This window comes from Anas acuta, chromosome 24 (genome assembly GCF_963932015.1).
Source record: "Anas acuta chromosome 24, bAnaAcu1.1, whole genome shotgun sequence".
NCBI classification, from domain to species: domain Eukaryota; kingdom Metazoa; phylum Chordata; class Aves; order Anseriformes; family Anatidae; genus Anas; species Anas acuta.
Genome location: NC_089002.1, coordinates 5,587,815 through 5,603,934, shown reverse-complemented (window position 1 = coordinate 5,603,934; position 16,120 = coordinate 5,587,815). Strand labels below are relative to the sequence as shown.

At 52.1% G+C, this 16,120-nt stretch overlaps 1 long non-coding RNA gene across 1 annotated transcript; it reads right to left on the bottom strand.

The window, feature by feature from the left end:
• Nucleotides 1–42: 42 nt before the first annotated feature.
• LOC137844037 (uncharacterized) lies at nt 43–902 on the bottom strand. Its single transcript, XR_011089775.1, has 2 exons — nt 857–902; nt 43–619 (listed from the first exon to the last, which is right to left on the bottom strand). It is a non-coding gene; the product is annotated as an uncharacterized lncRNA (long non-coding RNA).
• Between the last annotated feature and the right edge of the window lie 15,218 nt (nt 903–16,120).

The window sequence follows — 16,120 nt, the reverse complement described above, 5'->3', positions numbered from 1 at the left end:
TGTTTCCGTGGAGCATGCTGCTGGTTTTTCCTTCCTCTGTAATTGCATTAATCAGGCTGCCAGTTTAATATCAGTTCCCCCAGTGCACGTCCCAGGCACCAAATTACTGCTCATGTCCGCAATCAGTCCCAGAAGAAAGGGAGGGGGATCCCCTCCTGCCTGTGAGGTCTGTCACACCGGCTGTGGCGCAGAGCTGTCCGGAGCCCAGCCCGAGCCAGGCATCGTTGTATTGATCCAACCCAACGACACACACACCCTGCTTGGCCTCCAGGACACGCCGTGTCCCCAGCCCTGCAGCTGGGGGGCACCGGGGGCCCCGTGGTGCCACTGCCGGGCTCGCCACGGGGGCGTTTTGGTAACGGGGCACGCCGTACCTGCTGCAGACGCGATGTAAATACCAGACTGTGGAAATAATTAAATTCATTTTAATCTCCGCAAAAGAGCTTTTCATTCCAAGGCAGAGGGGGCTGCAGGAGCACTTTTCTCACCACCCACAGGAAAGGCGGGTGGGGGGTGTCAGGGGGCTCTGGCCTCACCTCGCTGTTCTCCCTGGTGCCAGCTCCAAGCCTGGTGCTGCCTGGGGTCCGCACGGCACCGCTTCGAGCTGTGGTCCCTTCTGCTGAGCACAGGTGGCATCGCCGGGGGCAGCCTGAGCCTTGTGGGGACGCAGAGCCTTGTTCTTGGCCCCGTGGGGCTCCCCGCGTTATGCCAGGGTGAGCAGAGGTCAGTGCCAGCATTTTGTGTGACGGACGCAGTGCCTTGAGGCTGAGAAACACAGCGCTGTTAGAGGCTCAGACACTTAGAAGTGATTTTTGCTGTCACCAGACCAGAGACGTTCATGCACCAGTTTCCCCACACACCAGATTGCTTTGCTGGGCTCTTCAGTCCTTTGTGTTTTTAAATCTTTCAATTCCTTCAATGAGAGGCAAGAATGTGTTTTGAATGAGAGTAGGGATTTTAATTCTGTGGAGGCTGGTCTGTAAATCAAAGGTAAGGGAAAGATCCCTCAGGTCTGTTGTTTATGTTTGTATTGTCCAGCTGAGGTTTCCTCACAGGATAAATTCATCTCGCCTTTGCCCCATTGCCTGGGATTTGCAAGAGGGCCACAGAAGACAGAAGCTGCAGGAGCGGTGCCTTTGCAGGTCCCCTGCTGGTTCGGGGCTGGTCACAGCTCACACTGTGCTGCCTGGGGCTGGGGGCTCACCCCCAATCCCCCTGTGCGCTGTGGGGTGCGGAGAGGGGCTGGGGCTGGTCCTCGAGGCACCGCATCCTCCTGGAGCCACCTGGCTGCCGCAGCCCCCAGCCAGCCTCATTACTCATGCAACTGCCTAATCCTCCGGCTCAATAAAATCTTTGGGCTGTGACTTGCGCTCTCTAATTGCACGTTGCATTAAGGAGGAATGCTCTTCCACGTAGCCGACCCGCAGCGGAACAGTTTGGGCTGTGCGCAGGGGGCTGCTTCTCATCCCAATTGCACTGGTGTTGGGATGAGTTCTCCTGTGCCTCCCCATTTCAGCACACCGGGATCTGACCAGAGCCGACCTCTCTGTTCCCACTCCGGTGTCACAACCAGGACGTGCTGCCAGCACCACGGGAACATTTGTTCTGCTTCAAGCCCCGTGCGACTCCTCTGTTAGCAGCAAAGGGCTTGTGTGTTTTGCCAGCAGCTGCTGCTGATGTTCGTGGCGCTGCCTGGAGTGTGCTGAGGGGCAGCCGGGCGATGCTGGGGCACGGGCGAGCGCTGCAGGAGCAGGACACGGCAGCTCCTGGAGGAGGGACGCACAGCGGAGCCTCCATCCCTGCAGAAACGGAGCTGAAAGGACGCAGGAACAACGCCAGCAGCTTTGTGTGCCCCCAGATGCAGAGCCACACCTGGGATATCTCGTCTGCTAAAAACAGCAAAGGGAGGGTAGAGAAAAAAAAAATAATAAAAAAAATAAGAATAACCAGCAAGAGGTTCCCGGTGTCCTGGGCAGCCGACACCATTGGGGGACGGGGAGTAGCTGGTTTGTGTCCCTCTGTGCTTTCAGGCTTGATCCAGCTGGCTGGAAAATGGCATTTCATCGCTGTCCTCAGCTTCTGTGGGTGCAGAGGGGCTTCTTCTGACTGCTCCTCGCTCTGCCCTTTGCAGCTGCTAATGGAGCTGGAAGTTTTAATTGATTCTCCTCCTCCGGTCAGGCACTGACTTCACTGTCTGCACAAGCACGGAGCGTGCCCTCGGGTCTGCTCCTGATGTTTCCCTGGCATTATTATTCCTTGCTGCAGTTACTGCTGCCAAGGCTTTTAGGACTAGTCTGAGTGCCAGTGAATTCTGGTCAGGGACATTTAAGCAGAGAGATGCCAGAAGTGCATGAACGCAGAGCAGGCCTGGAAGGCAGCAGCAGGCAGAGGCTCGCTGAGGCCGTGGAGCTCATTAGACCCCGTGAAAAGCCCCATTGAGCACAGGTCCTGCAGCCCTGTGGGTGCTGGCATGCTGCAGTGTGCATGAGCTGCAAAGGGTGTGCAAATTGGGCTGCCCTCCAAGCAGGTCTCCAGTGCATTGGCTCCATTTTGAAGGCAGCTCTTCAGCCACAAATGAGCTGCACCTGGAAATGCCCACATGCCGGTCCCCAGCCAGACCTGCAGCTGTTCCCTATTAGTTCAAACGATCTCTGGGCTCTAGGGCTGGTGAGCGCTGGTTTAATGCCTGCCTCACTCCAATATTGAAAGCAGCCCACGTGAGGGAAAGAAAAATGTCTGTTCTGGCCAGCAGAGGCTAATGAGCTCATAGCAATCCTAAACCGATGAGCATTAAGGTCTCTAGGACTGGCTTTGCTGAGCACATCCTGCACCCCATCCCCGCTGCCCTGGGGTGGTGTCCCTGTCCCCCCTCCCTGGGTCAGGCTGGGTTTGTACAGCCCCCACCTGGAGGCTGCCCCCTGCCCAAAGCCCCATCTGCCAAATGCTCCGTGGGAGGCTGTTATTTGTAATAACAAACACAACATCCCTCTGTCAGCTGCTGGGAGCATCCCTGCTTGGCTAAGCGTAATTGCAGTGAGCCCATACCGGTGAGGATCCACTCTGCACAAGCACCGAGCGTGACACCTACATAGATACAGAAACGTTTTATTGCCCACGTAATAGCCACCCGTAGCACTGATTTTTCACTTACTGCAATACGTGGTTTAGGGAATAAATAGCCCCTTGGTGTCTCTGCTGAGTGCTGACCTTGCCTGTTGGGTACCACTGTCAAAGCGAAGTATACAAATCCTGAAAATCACCGGCTCCCCTCCTGACAGGTGAACGCCTCCCAGAGGGAGCTGCAGCAGCTCTTCCATCTCCCTGCTCTCAGGGAGGGTCCCAGGAGCAGCAGCACAGCCAAACCCAAGCTGAGCGTGGCCTTACCACGCAGTGCATGAGCCACCGGGGGGGTTTGTGCTGCCGAGGTCTGTAAGTCACCGGAGGGGCCGTTAGTCGCTGGAACCCATCTCAGTTAAGGTGCTTTCAATATCATCTCCCTGGGTATTATAATTATGCCCCATTCAATTAGTCTTCAGGGGAAAAAAAAAAAAATAGCCCTTTGTATTAAGGTTTGGCGGAGAATTATTAGAGGGTGAATTAAAAGACTAGGATCCCGTTTTACTTCACAATAATAAAGGCATAATGTATAAAATACCAAAAATTACAAGCTGATTAAATTTAGAGCTGTGCTAGGTGGTGAAATGAAAGGTAAAATGAGACCCTTAGAGCAGCTACGACGTGCAGTACGAGGGGGTGTATTATCTGAGAAGTAAGATGGAAACATAATTAACCATCCAGCATTACGCTGAGAGATGGAAAATTGAAATGGGAGAAAAAATTAGGTGAAATTGCAGAGCAGGCTCATTTATTTCGGCTTTATAAATCAGCTCTACCTGTCAGCAGCAGCGCGGGGCTGCTTGGAGCAGGAGCTGTCCGAGGGATGCCGCGGCGGGGAGCTCGTGGTGGGGAGCTCGCCCCACCCAGCGCGGTGCCCCCAGGGAACCGCACGACTGCCCCGGTGCCTCTGCCTCCTGCAGCCCCTGGTGAGTGATGGCTGAGGCTGCTCTGTGCCTGGCCAGGGCCTGTCCCCTTCCCAAAATTGGTTTGCTTTCCCCCAAGTTTTGCTGCTGTTGCCACCCTTGTTACTCCTGCCAGCATCACTCCCTCCGTCACCTCTCCAAAGACTTGCCTTCGGTGGCCTCTTGCAACGATGAGTTCAACAGCCCAATTTAGGGCTGGAGGAACATTTTCTTTTACTGCCTTTAAATTTCTTCCTTTCAGACTTAATTGGATCTCTTTTCCTTGTAGCAGGAAGAGAGAAGTAACCTCTGCCACCTCCATCCCACTGCTGCCATTCAGTTTGCTCCTGCCTGGCCACTTGGTTTATTGCTGCTTTTACAATGGATTCAAACGAGGACAAGAAAAAGTTTTGTCTTTTCCAGAAGCCACAAGATTTTTGCTAGAATCACAGCAGCTACAGAGAAGATTCACTATGCAGCTCCAGTGCCGTGTTTAGGAATGCAGAAAACCAGCCGGCGCATCAGACCCGGGGCAGTGCGCCTCGTCCTGCTGCCAGGGGAAGGCACGCGCAGCGGCGTCAGCACTGGTGCGTGTTTGCACGTGTACCTGAGGCTTCATATTTTAAATAGCTTCAAGTTTGCTAGCATCTCTTGCTAAGAAACTGGGTACATTTTTCCCTCTGTTGTTGGGGCAAGGCAGAGGCAGCCCCAGCCCCGCTCCTGGCACAGCCCTGCTGCAGGCACCCTCCTCTCACCCATGCTGCGACTTAGTAAAAGTGCAACTGCCCAGTGTTTGCTCTGGTTAATAAACTCTGATGGCGTTGTTTGAAGCATTAGATGGCTCTGCCAAAAAAAATGCAGCCTCATGTTTTATTCAAACGTGCATTTGTGGGGATGTTCTTAAGGGAGTGAATAAAATATTAATTTGGATGTTACGGGGTAATAAAAGCGGAGCCAGGGCGCAGCCCACGCTGCCGGCACGGACCCTCTCCAGCTCTGGATTGCCCAGCACGTTTGGAAGTGCTGGCAGCAATGCCACCCCCAGGCCAAACGCGTGCAGGGCTGGGGAGGGCTGCATGGGCACCAGCTCGCCCTGGGCAGACTATTTACTGACGGGATCAGGGATTAAAGTATATTCTCATTTCTATAAAGTGATTTCTAACCTTGTTTTCCTGCTGGGAAGGCTGCAGTGGCTGGAGCAGAAACGGCACCGCTGGCTTGTGCAAAGCAGCAAGGGAGATTGCAATTTAATTTGAGCATTTCCCAGCTTGTTGTTAATCTCCCGATTTACTGCTGGTATTTGATTTCTGTAGCATTACTTCATGATAAAGGGATTAGCCAGGACCATAGGTCTGGTCTTTGATGCTCATCTGCTGGGGATTACTGAGAAATTTTGTAGTTAGTTAATGGGTCAAATAAGTAAAAAATGAAAATATGTGTATAATTTTGTTGACATTTGCAGGACCACATTAAATCCGTGATCTAGCACTTGCTCTCCTGGCCCATTTGGCATCCCCTGCCCCCATCTCATGGGGTCCTGATCCTTTACCTCCATGTCCAGAGCCCCAGAGCCGTAAAGCAAGAGCTGCTCTGCTGAAAGCATCCCTGGCTGCCTGGCTGCTGCTCTGGCACGCTCCTGTCTGCGGGGCCAGAGCCACTGAAAGATGCTCCTGGGAGAAGTGGTCTTTGCCAAGCGTGGAGGAGAATCTCCCTTCTCCGGCAGAAGGGTTTTTCCAGTTTTAATCCAGGCCAGCAGCCTGGGCAGCCACCAGGCACGATGCCCCTACCTGGAAGGGCAAGCACACAGCCACGGTCCTGCTGAGCCTCCAGAAGTGTTTCATGAGCAGGGAGACACAGAATTGATTCATTGGTAGCAGGGTGAGCTGCACAGAGCCAGCACCGAGTGATGATCCAATTAAACACTCGTCGATGCTTTCGTATTAGTGGGCGCTAAGTCAATCAATTATTTAAATAGCATGGGAACGATGTCCTGTGATAATTAAAGGGGCTGAAATCATGTTGCGTTAACAACAATAATAAATATTATGGATACTCAGTTCTTTTTAAAAAAATATATGATTTCCTGAGCTCTGAAATCGTTCCAGGAGTTGCAAGGCTGAGGGGATATGAATATGGATCAGCGGGATTATTACACATACCAGCACCAAGGGACAAAATTAGAGAGTGTTTAAAATTCTCTGCAAAGACAAAATGTAGAATCTGAAAACTTTTGCAATCATTTATAATAATGAAATTTTGATTAGAAAGCCAGAATCATGCATAAATTACTGCACCAGCCTTCAGGGCCAAACAGCAGCACAGGCGCAGTGGGTGCGGAGGACACGCTCTGGCTGGGGCCGGCACGTGCAGGGGAAGGAAGCCTTCTCCGGGTATTTTCTGCTCTTCCATAGCAGAGAAAACAGTATATAAATTATTTAAACAGGCAGAAGATAATTAACACTAATCAATCTGGATTCTGCCCAGGTTATAGCTCTGCAAGAGCATTAATCTTACTAATTACTTAATATCACTAACACAGATTTCAGTGAGTGCAACAATGCATTCAGTGAATTCAGCTTTGAGTAATAGATGTAAAGTGATTGATTTTGAATTGAAAAGCCCCTCGGTACCACAAATCTGACCATTTTATTAATCAAATTATCACTTTTAGGTCATCCAGGAAGGAGCAGCTCAGTCTTGCAGGGAAATATTTCATTACACTGATGGGTTATTTCTGCATTGCATTAGAGACTGTTATTTCAAGAACATAAAGAAGAAATTAGACCAAATTAACAATATCGCTGATAACTTAGATTACAGGGTGAGCACTGAGGTTAAAAGCATCGGTCTGACCCACGAAATCTGAGCTCACATCTCGCTCCGTGGTGCATCCCGAGGGTTTGGGCAGGGGCTGCCAGGCACGTGGGCCAGCAGCACGAGCCCTCGGCAGCGCTGCCCCAGATGCCGTTGGCGGTGCCTGTGCTTGCACACAACGCCCAGCATGTGCCAGGCTTTAGTTGGTGCCATCTGGCCTGAAAGAGGCTTCTGAGCAATTGAGGTCATTGCGGATATTTACAGCCCCGGCGGGCCCCGACGGCTGCCGAGCAGGCACAGGCACCGCGAGCTGCGAGGCTCGAGGGTTTTTGTGCCAGCTCTGCCCTGCACCCCTCACATATGGCACAGGAGCTGCACCCACCCTGATCGCCCCCTCCTGATACCTGCCCGTGACAGCGAGGGGTGTTCAGGGCAGGTCATGGTGTTGCCATCCGCAATCCGGTGGGTTTGGAGCACGGGGACCCGGTGCACACCGGGCTGTGTCAGCGCCTCCCACCCCCAGCTGCTGTCTCCGAAGCCAGCAGGCAGCGCAGTCTGTTACGTTTCAGCCTTTCCGCTGTGCAAGGCACAGAAACCAAGAGAAATGAAAAGGTGAGAATGCATTATTGATTAATTACTTAGTCATCTCCTGGCTGTTATTGAGCACGGCTGTGACTTTGACAAATTGCTCCTCAATTCTCGTGACTGATGTGCGATTTGAATAACGCAGCTTTACGAGGCTCCTGTTAGAGGGTGACGTGCAGTGTGAGCCGGTGTCTTGCAAAAGGCGACGGTGTCATGTTCCAGTAATTGATGGCATTTGCAAGTGGTTAGCCAAAAAATAATTAAGCGGTGTGATATTTTGTTTGAAAGGGACTTTGGGTTCATTAGTTGAGCTGACGCTGGGATATCAGCTTTTTATTGTCATATTGACAAGTGAGCTGCTGACATCGCCACACAGTGTGGGACCAAAGACTGGGCCAGGGGACAGCGGTTCTGTCCCCAAGGTTCCCTCAGGACAGCCAGCTGCCAGCGTGCCATCCAGCTGATGTTGGGTTTTGGCTCCCCACCTTCCCTTTGGACCAAGGACCTCGCACAGCGGAGCACGGGAGGCACATGCAGCACAAACCTGCAGTTTCTAAAAGGAAACGCAGTAAAAATCCTTCTCAGGAAATTGGAAGATTAACCACCTGTGGATGCTGTGCCTGGTGGCCCTCACCCTCAGCGCTGGTCATTTTATCTTTAAATCCCGAGCAGTCAGTAGGGAAGAGCAGGACAGCAGGGCCCAGCTTGGCCAGGCTGTCTCCAACAAACAGCATCTGGGAGAGCAGGGAACGTTCGGTGCTGCGATAGGCCATTCCCATAGACCAGAAGGCAAGTGGCCTCATAAAGAAGGATTTCACACTATTTAAACAATAAAACCCCTGCTGGCTGCCTGGGGAAAAGAGCATTTACCACAAAAAAACTGCGATTTGAAAATAGTCACTGCCAGCACTGTCCCAGTAAAGGCTCGTAGCAGGGGGAGAAGCCATATGAGCCAGTACAATAAAAGCCACTTCGTGGAAATTAATTACCTGTCTGAAGTCCATCACAGTCAAGTGTCCGCGAGCACTGACAGCCATCTGGGTGCACCAGGAGAGCTGCACAGAGGAACAGGCTGGGGGCACGGAGGGTGCTGAGCGCTGGCCCCCAGCCCCACCAGCCCCCAGCCCCACCACCCCGAGTAGGGACAGGACCGGGTGCCGGGAGGTGGGTGCCAGGAGGTGGGTGCCGTGGTTGTGGCCCCCCAGAGCTGCTGCCCGGGCTCCTGGGAACCTCCACCACCCGTACCCCAGCCGGCGGCTCTGCCGATCGCTGCGCAGTAATCAATAACTTGCTGTTTAAACAAACTGCCTTTCTGTTCCACTTAGAGTCATTTCCCTCGTGTTTCACTCGGCGCTCCAGCCCCAATTTTACATGTTTAGCAAACTGTGCTCCTTGCTGCTTGTGCTAATCACCGGGCTGCCAGCAGCACGCCTGTGTGGAAGCGCGCTCTGATGTGAGCTATTTCTGTGAGCCTGACTCACTTTTGTTAGCGCCTTCTTCATTTGAGACCCTGTCTGGAGAATTGCCATCCCAGAGCTCTCTGCCTGGAGTGAGCAATTATTGACAGTACACAGGGAGAGGAGAGTTTTAAAGGTGCCAAGCCTCGTAATGAATATTTTAACTGCTTTGCTGGACTAAATTCAGCTTTCACGACACAGACTGGAACCAGTGGCCCGGTACCAAATGAGAACAGGCATGGAGCATACCCAAAACCGTAACATCCCAACAGTGCATTTTTAAAGAAAGCTGTGCTTCAGCAGGACAAGCTGTGCCATCGGATTGCCACCCATGCCTGGCTTCCAGGCACGCTGCTGCCAGGGCTGCCTCCCACAGCCTGGGGCTCGGCAGCGTGCTGCCAGATGTCGGAGTGAAAGGAGAACAAGGAAACCTTCCCCTGACAGCATAAGTCACTGTTATTTGGGGTGGGGCCGTGAGGCTTGGAGTCAGGTTTCCCCCTCTATTAATCAGTATTTGTGTTGGTTTTAATTAGTTTTGATTGCAGCTTACAAATGTAAATGCATCTCCCATGACATCTCCCTCACCTCCTGGGAATACGAAATGAGAGCTCAGCGTAGCGGCATCTGTGAATTATGCACAAGAAAAACAAACAGAAAAGCTCCTTGTACACCCAAACTGCTGCTGGCAACCGCCTTCCCTTGTGTGCGGGGATGAGCGTGCCATGGCCCCCAGCTGCAGTTTCACCAGCCCCGCAGGCACGAGGAGTACGAGGACACCAAGCCCCAGTGGCTGCACCGGGCAGTGGGTGCTGGAGGAAGGAGTCTGAGGGCAGCAGAGCAGCCCACCACTGCCTCCAGCCCACTGCTGCCACCAGCCCGGGCACCAGGCCACCAGGCTCAGCCCTGGCCGCAGGCTGGGTCTCTCCTCCCCATCGGCTGAAGGAAATTTTCCTCGCCAGGAGGTTAATGCACTTGGTTCGCCACCCACAGGGATATCATCTTTTTTATTAGTGCTTGCCATTTTACAGTTTAATTAAGGTCACCCAGTGGGCCTGTAAATGACATCTTAATTAATGGCCCCCGATATCTGCCAGTGCCAGCCAGCCTTGCTACAGGGCCAGTACTGGGAGAGAGCGACTGAGCCGAGAGGCACCTGTGGGTGCTGCCCGGCAGGGAAAGGGCTACAGACACTCACTGTGTGCGTGCACCTGTGTCCAAACAGGAGCAGCAGAACCACGAGCATCTCATGCATAAGCAGGGCAAGGCGGCTGTGCTGTCCCTGCCTGCTAATTGCTGTCATTAAGACTGGGGACGGGGCTACCTGGGCTGTGCTGCTCCCACCGAGGAGCAGGGCTGCGAGGGGCAGCACGGGGGGGGTGCCGCCTGCCAGTGGGCTGGGGGCACAGCTGGCCACCCGTGCTGGTTTTGGGCAAGCACTCAGTCAGAAGGAAAGCCTTAAGCCCGGTGCTTTTGCATTTCCAGACTGATTTCCTGGGAACAACCTCTCTGCTCTAGAGGTGGATTTTCTTGCTGTAACGTGGTGCTGCCTGAGATTAGTTCCTGTAAATAGCAGGCAAACTAAAAGACCAAAAAAAAAAAAATTCTTTCCACTCCAGAAGGACAAGCAAGAGGGATGTAAGGAGGGAGAGCCACTTGCTGCTAGGAGCAGCAGAGCAAGCCAGCACCGTTCTCAATGTCCCCTTGCCAGCAGCAGCATGTCACGCCGTCAAGCCTTCCCTCCCTCACTGCTGCTTCTTTCCCCGTTTGCCCTTTCCTGGCAGCGTGGGCTGGTGCAAAGGGCTGCCGGTGCCTCCTGGCTCTTTTTCCCACACCAGCAGCAGAAACCTGTATCGGGACCCCTGGCTTTTATCTGCAAACCATGAGATAATGTGGATGCCACCTCGGCAGCTCGTAAATCCGCAGCAGGGAGCAGCGCGCCCAGCCTGGCGGCGGGCAGGGGCCTTGGGGACTGCAGCCCGAGCAGGGCATGGATCCGATAAACACAGGCTGTAAATCAGCACGGGGTGCAAAACGGGGCCGTGATTTGTGTGTTAGCCAGGTACATCAACCCATGGCTTTCCAGAGGAGTATACGAAGTGGATGTCCCAGCAATCAGCCGCTTGGCTTGGGGTGTCTGACACAGCGACGCGCTTGAGACTCCTTGGTGCGCCCAGACCCATCCATCTCGTGATTTATGACTCAGCTTTGTGACTTATTTCAAAGTCAGTCGTAGTTCAGAGTCGGCCCATAATTCAGACCCGTCACGTATCCGTCAGTGACACAGAACTTGGATAAGTCGGGGATAACTTCAGAATTAATTGTGTTACTTATGAAGTTACTGACATGACTTATAAATTGCCATATGGTCAATAAATCAGGGAGACACCTGAGAAATTCATCATATTTTTTTTTTCCAGTCAGAAACTTCATATGCCTTATAAATCAGATGTTTGAACAGCTCATCGTACATCAAACCCACACTTGGAATACGGCTTTTCGGGGAGAATATATATTTATGGAGTATCTGTCTCAAACTGCTTAACAGGGTTAAGGAAAACATAAGGGCAAATGAAAGTGAAATGTGTGAAGAGGAGCACACAGCGCTGTGCCACAGCCCTCAGCACCCTGCCCCAGGTGGGATGGGGGAGAACGAGAAGGGTGAACGGGCTGAACTCGGGGGCTGAGACAAGGACTGCTGGAGGACAAGCCTTTTTGAGGAAAATTAACTCTCCCAGCCCAAACCGAGACACCCCGGTGTAGGACGAAGGCTTTAAGGGATTGCCAGGGCTCACCGGGGACTCGTGGGTTGAGCCTACAGAGCTGCTCGGTGCTGTCTGCTGCTGCTGTTTCTATCAGCCCCCTGCTCAGAAAATGTAACAAATATGCTCTTAATGATAACAATCAATACATTCGATGAAGAATCGGATTTTATTTAATGTGCAATTCACTTAGAGCCTGACACCTCTATTTAGATTTATTAAAGCAATTCTTGTAGGCTGAGCCAGTACCGATTGATTCCTTGAAATACATTTTAGTGGGACTTTAAAATCACAGCAAGATAGACGTTTTCTATATCCTGCATTTAAACTGCTACAAATGCAACATGTTCTTATCAGCAGGTTTCCTTTTAGAATACAGAATCACCCTATTTTTGTTCTGTATAAAAGGCACGGAAGAGAGTATTTAGGATATATTTAAAGGATGGGGTGTTTTAATAAATCTGTGGGCAATTTACCATAAATTACACATGGAAATGTAAAATCTAATCAACTAGTTGCATAACCGGAGCCATATGTGCAGGAGTCTCACTCCTGAAAAAACAAAAAAAAAAGAAAGAAAAAAAAGGCAAATTAAATGAATATGTTGGAGATGATTTGAATATATCAAGCAGATTTTTTAAGCATTTCCCTGAGAAGCGCAGCCTGCACAGAGCCGTGTCACTAACAGAATGGGAATAGTTGCCAGTAAATATTTACATTAGCAGCGTTTGGTGGTAGGACAGGGCTGCGGGCAGCACACCCCTGGTCCCCAGCCTCTCGTGCTCACCCTTCTCCTCGCTGCTCCTCCCGGCAGCTCTGCCCAGCAATGGGGTAAAAACACTCGCTCTCGAGAGCTCATCCCCTGCACCCACACCTGGAGCTTCAGCTTGGTTTTCGCCCTGCGTGAAGGGCTTGGTGAGGGGTAGCAGTCTGCTTTCCCTGAGCCCTTAAAACCCGTGGGTGAGAAGTGCCGGAGAGCTGCTGCCCTGTGATGCTGCCCCTGAAGACTGCGGGGTGTGGGGGATGCAGGGACCCGGTGCTCATCATCCTGGTGCTGCTCGGGGCTGGCCGAGGTGTGGTCTCCTCAGGTGCAAGGACACCACAGCTGTAGCTGATTTTCGAGATGCCAGCACCCGCAGCAAACCCCTCACGGTGCACAGAGCTCCCCGGGGGCTGTGCATGGGATCACTCCCACCTGAGCCCCATTTTCTGGCTGTGGACCAGGTGGTGAGGCCATCACCCACCCCAGCTATCAGCACGCTTTTCTTACGGGTAGAATGAAGGCCTGATGATAGCTGTTAAAAATCCCACAAACAACAACAACAACAAATCCAACAGAAGCCACGACTCCGTAGTGATGTGCTGCTCGGTTTCTATGGGAACGGGCTGAGCTGGTTGATGAGAAAACCACGTGCAGAAGAGGCAGGAAAAGAACTGAGTGGTGCTGCTGATGCGGAGATTAATTGCTGTGACTCAGGCTGGGCTTTTATATAATTTGCAGCCATCCCAAAAGGTGCCTCAGAGCCTGAGCTGGGATGTAATGAGGAGATGTTCACGGGAGAACAATCTAATCACTTGTTGCAGCGATCCAGGCTTCTACTTAAAAAAAAAAAAAAACTGAGTGGGTGATTTATTTTTGCCTGTTGGTTTCTAAATCACCTGCAACTTCACTCACAAAGATCACCGCTAAGGCTGGGGAGCACCTGCTGACTTGGGATGGTAACGGGACCTCCCTGCCTTCGTCCTTGCTCACCTTTTCATACCAGGATCAGCCAGGCTTCAACAGCGCAGGCACCTTGTGTGGGAGAAGCTTCCAGTCGTGGGAGGACTGAGATGTCCCACGGGACTCTGTGTCCTGGTCCCGGCACGGTGTCCCCTGCCACAAACCTGTCCATTTCAGCACTTTTATTCAAAAGGGGATAAAGGAGCCCCTGCTCCCTGCACCAGCACCGTCCCAGCAGGCGGGAGCGGCTGCCCAGACGTAGGTGACGAGCTCAGCTTCCCCGGCTGGAAATAACGAGCCCAGCTGCAGCCTCATTTGAAAAGAAAATGCATTTGGAAACCAAAATTAGACCCAAAGCTAAAAGATAAACTCTGTTGTAAGCACTTGTAAGAAAGAGTTTAAGAAAAGGATTAAAAGGGATTTGCTGGGTCCGTGAGACAGGGGAGCTCTGTCAGAAAATCTGATTATCTGCGCCCGCAGTGCTCAGCAAAGCGCCGCGAGGCTGCTGCTGGCACCGAGGCAGATTTTTGGCCCTGGTCCCCATGTACTGGCAGGGCACAGGGCCAGGGCAGGACGCAGAGCTCAGGGGGACAGGCGAGGTGTTTGTCCTCTCCCTGCTGGGTGATGCTCACATGCAAATCCGGAGATATTACTTGTGTGTCAGCGGCTGTTGAATTATTCATTGATGGAAAAATCACCAGGGACCAGGCAAAGGAAAGCACAGTAAGCAATTAACTGCCTTCATTGGTGCTGCCCGCCTCTCACTTGCCTGCGTTCCTGTAATCAACACTTTTTCCACTGGATGTGTTCGGTGCAAAAAAGGAGCAGAGTGCATGAGCCTGGCTGAGCCCGGGGTGACTCCAGCTGAAATTTCCTCAAGAGTGGAAACTCCTCTTCAGCCCTCCATGACTCTCTCTGGGATGTTTTGGTGTGTGTTTTTGTGTTGCTTTAACAATGTCTGGCCTCTGCCAATGCTGAGTGGAGAAATCCCACTCTGCAGACAGAAATGTGGGCCACCATTATCACCGCCGCCTTGGAATCTCTCATTTCGGTGACAAAACCCCCAAACCCGGCTCTGCAGGGGGATTTCCAGGCAATGAGCCACTTCTGCGGGCTGCAGGGCTCCATCCTAGGGAAGCAAGGCCAACTGAGTCCTGCTGCAGCACCGCACTCAGGTCACTCGGTGCTGGCTTCTGAGCCCAGTCCTGGGTATCAGAGGCACCATTTCCTGCAGTTCCTTGTGGAAATTCATCAAAACACTGCTTAGAAGCAGGGTTGTGTTTTTTTTACCACTGCTGATGGAAGGATTTTACAGCCCAGACCCTCACTGCTCTGAACTTAGAAACCTTTTTGCCATTTCCAGCCCAAATTTATTCCTCCCCTCACACCTCATTAACCCTCACTAATGCTGTCCTTGCCTGGGGGCCAGCCTGCAGGGATGTGCTGGGCCGGGTGATGCTTTGACATTCCCTGGGCAGACCCTCTTGTGGGGAGGCCCCCACTGCTGCCCCCTCGCCCATTTCTGCCTCTCTCCAGCACTGGGCACAGGCTGAGGGGTCCGTGCTCTGCCCCACGCTGCGCCACCACGGCTCCATCAGCATCACCGCCCCGCAGGCCCTAATCCATGAGCAGCTCATCACGTCAGCATTTCCAGTGTCTGGGTTCTTTGTTTCTCTTTCACAAAGATAAATGCTTATAATGAGCTGGTTAAGCATTAACGATCAACGGAAAACTGGTTTTAATTAAATTTACATACCAAAAAAAAATGGTGGCGATTACAACAATTAGCTTCCTATGGAAATTGTGTGTGTGGAGAGCACGAAAATATTCTCGCAAGGAAAAGAACAGAAAATTCACAATCACACTTACAGAAATAAGCTCCTTGAATTTGTCACTTTGATTTCAGTCCCGTCCTGTTAATGCATGCCTAACCTCACGAGGGTTTAGCTCACTTGCTGAATGACAGCCATGATATATGCATATGCTTGCAGGACAAAAAACAGGAGAGCTGCGAGAACAGTTTTGAAGTCCCCTGTGCTGTCAGCTGTGTCTCTCAGCCTCCAGCCTCTCTGCTTCCCCTGCCAGCAAAGCTTCGTGGCATCTCGGCCCCGCTGGCAGGGCGCACTGAGAGCCTTCTGCACCCAGCCGCAGCGGCAGGAGCACTGCAGGCAAGAGTAAATGAAGTGGATAACAATTACATTTATGCCGGTAATTTAATTCATTTATTTGAAGCTATAAGAGCATCCATCCGGTGTTTGCCACCGCTAGAGAGAAGACGCCAGCTGACGCTTACAGAGCCCCTTGCCAGCCAGGCGGCGCGCCCTGGCCCCCCCGGATTGGGGTGCTACTGGGATGAGGGTGGTGAATTCCCCAGTAAAGAGGCACGCCTTAAATTCAGCACACATCGCTTCATCTGCTCACTGTTGCTGGAAGAAAGCATATTGTCTGGGAAGCAGTGTGAACCTCCCGGTTTGGTTAATAAGCTGGGAGCCTGTTAAATACAATTCCAAAACTAATATTTAGGCGAGCGGAGCCGCCCAGCTGCCCGAGTAGAGGCAGGGGCTCGCGGGAGAGGAGGGGGCTGGCTCCGAGGGGTCCCTTAACGCCCGCCGAGCTGTGCTCATCACCATTTCAGAGCAGCCCAGCTGCAGCTCAAAGCCTCCCGCGTTCACAATGTGGCCTCAGTGCGATGCAACAGTACTTAGAAGTTACATTTCATTCAGAACAACTGTAGTCTGAACAAAATTACACTAAAAAAATGCA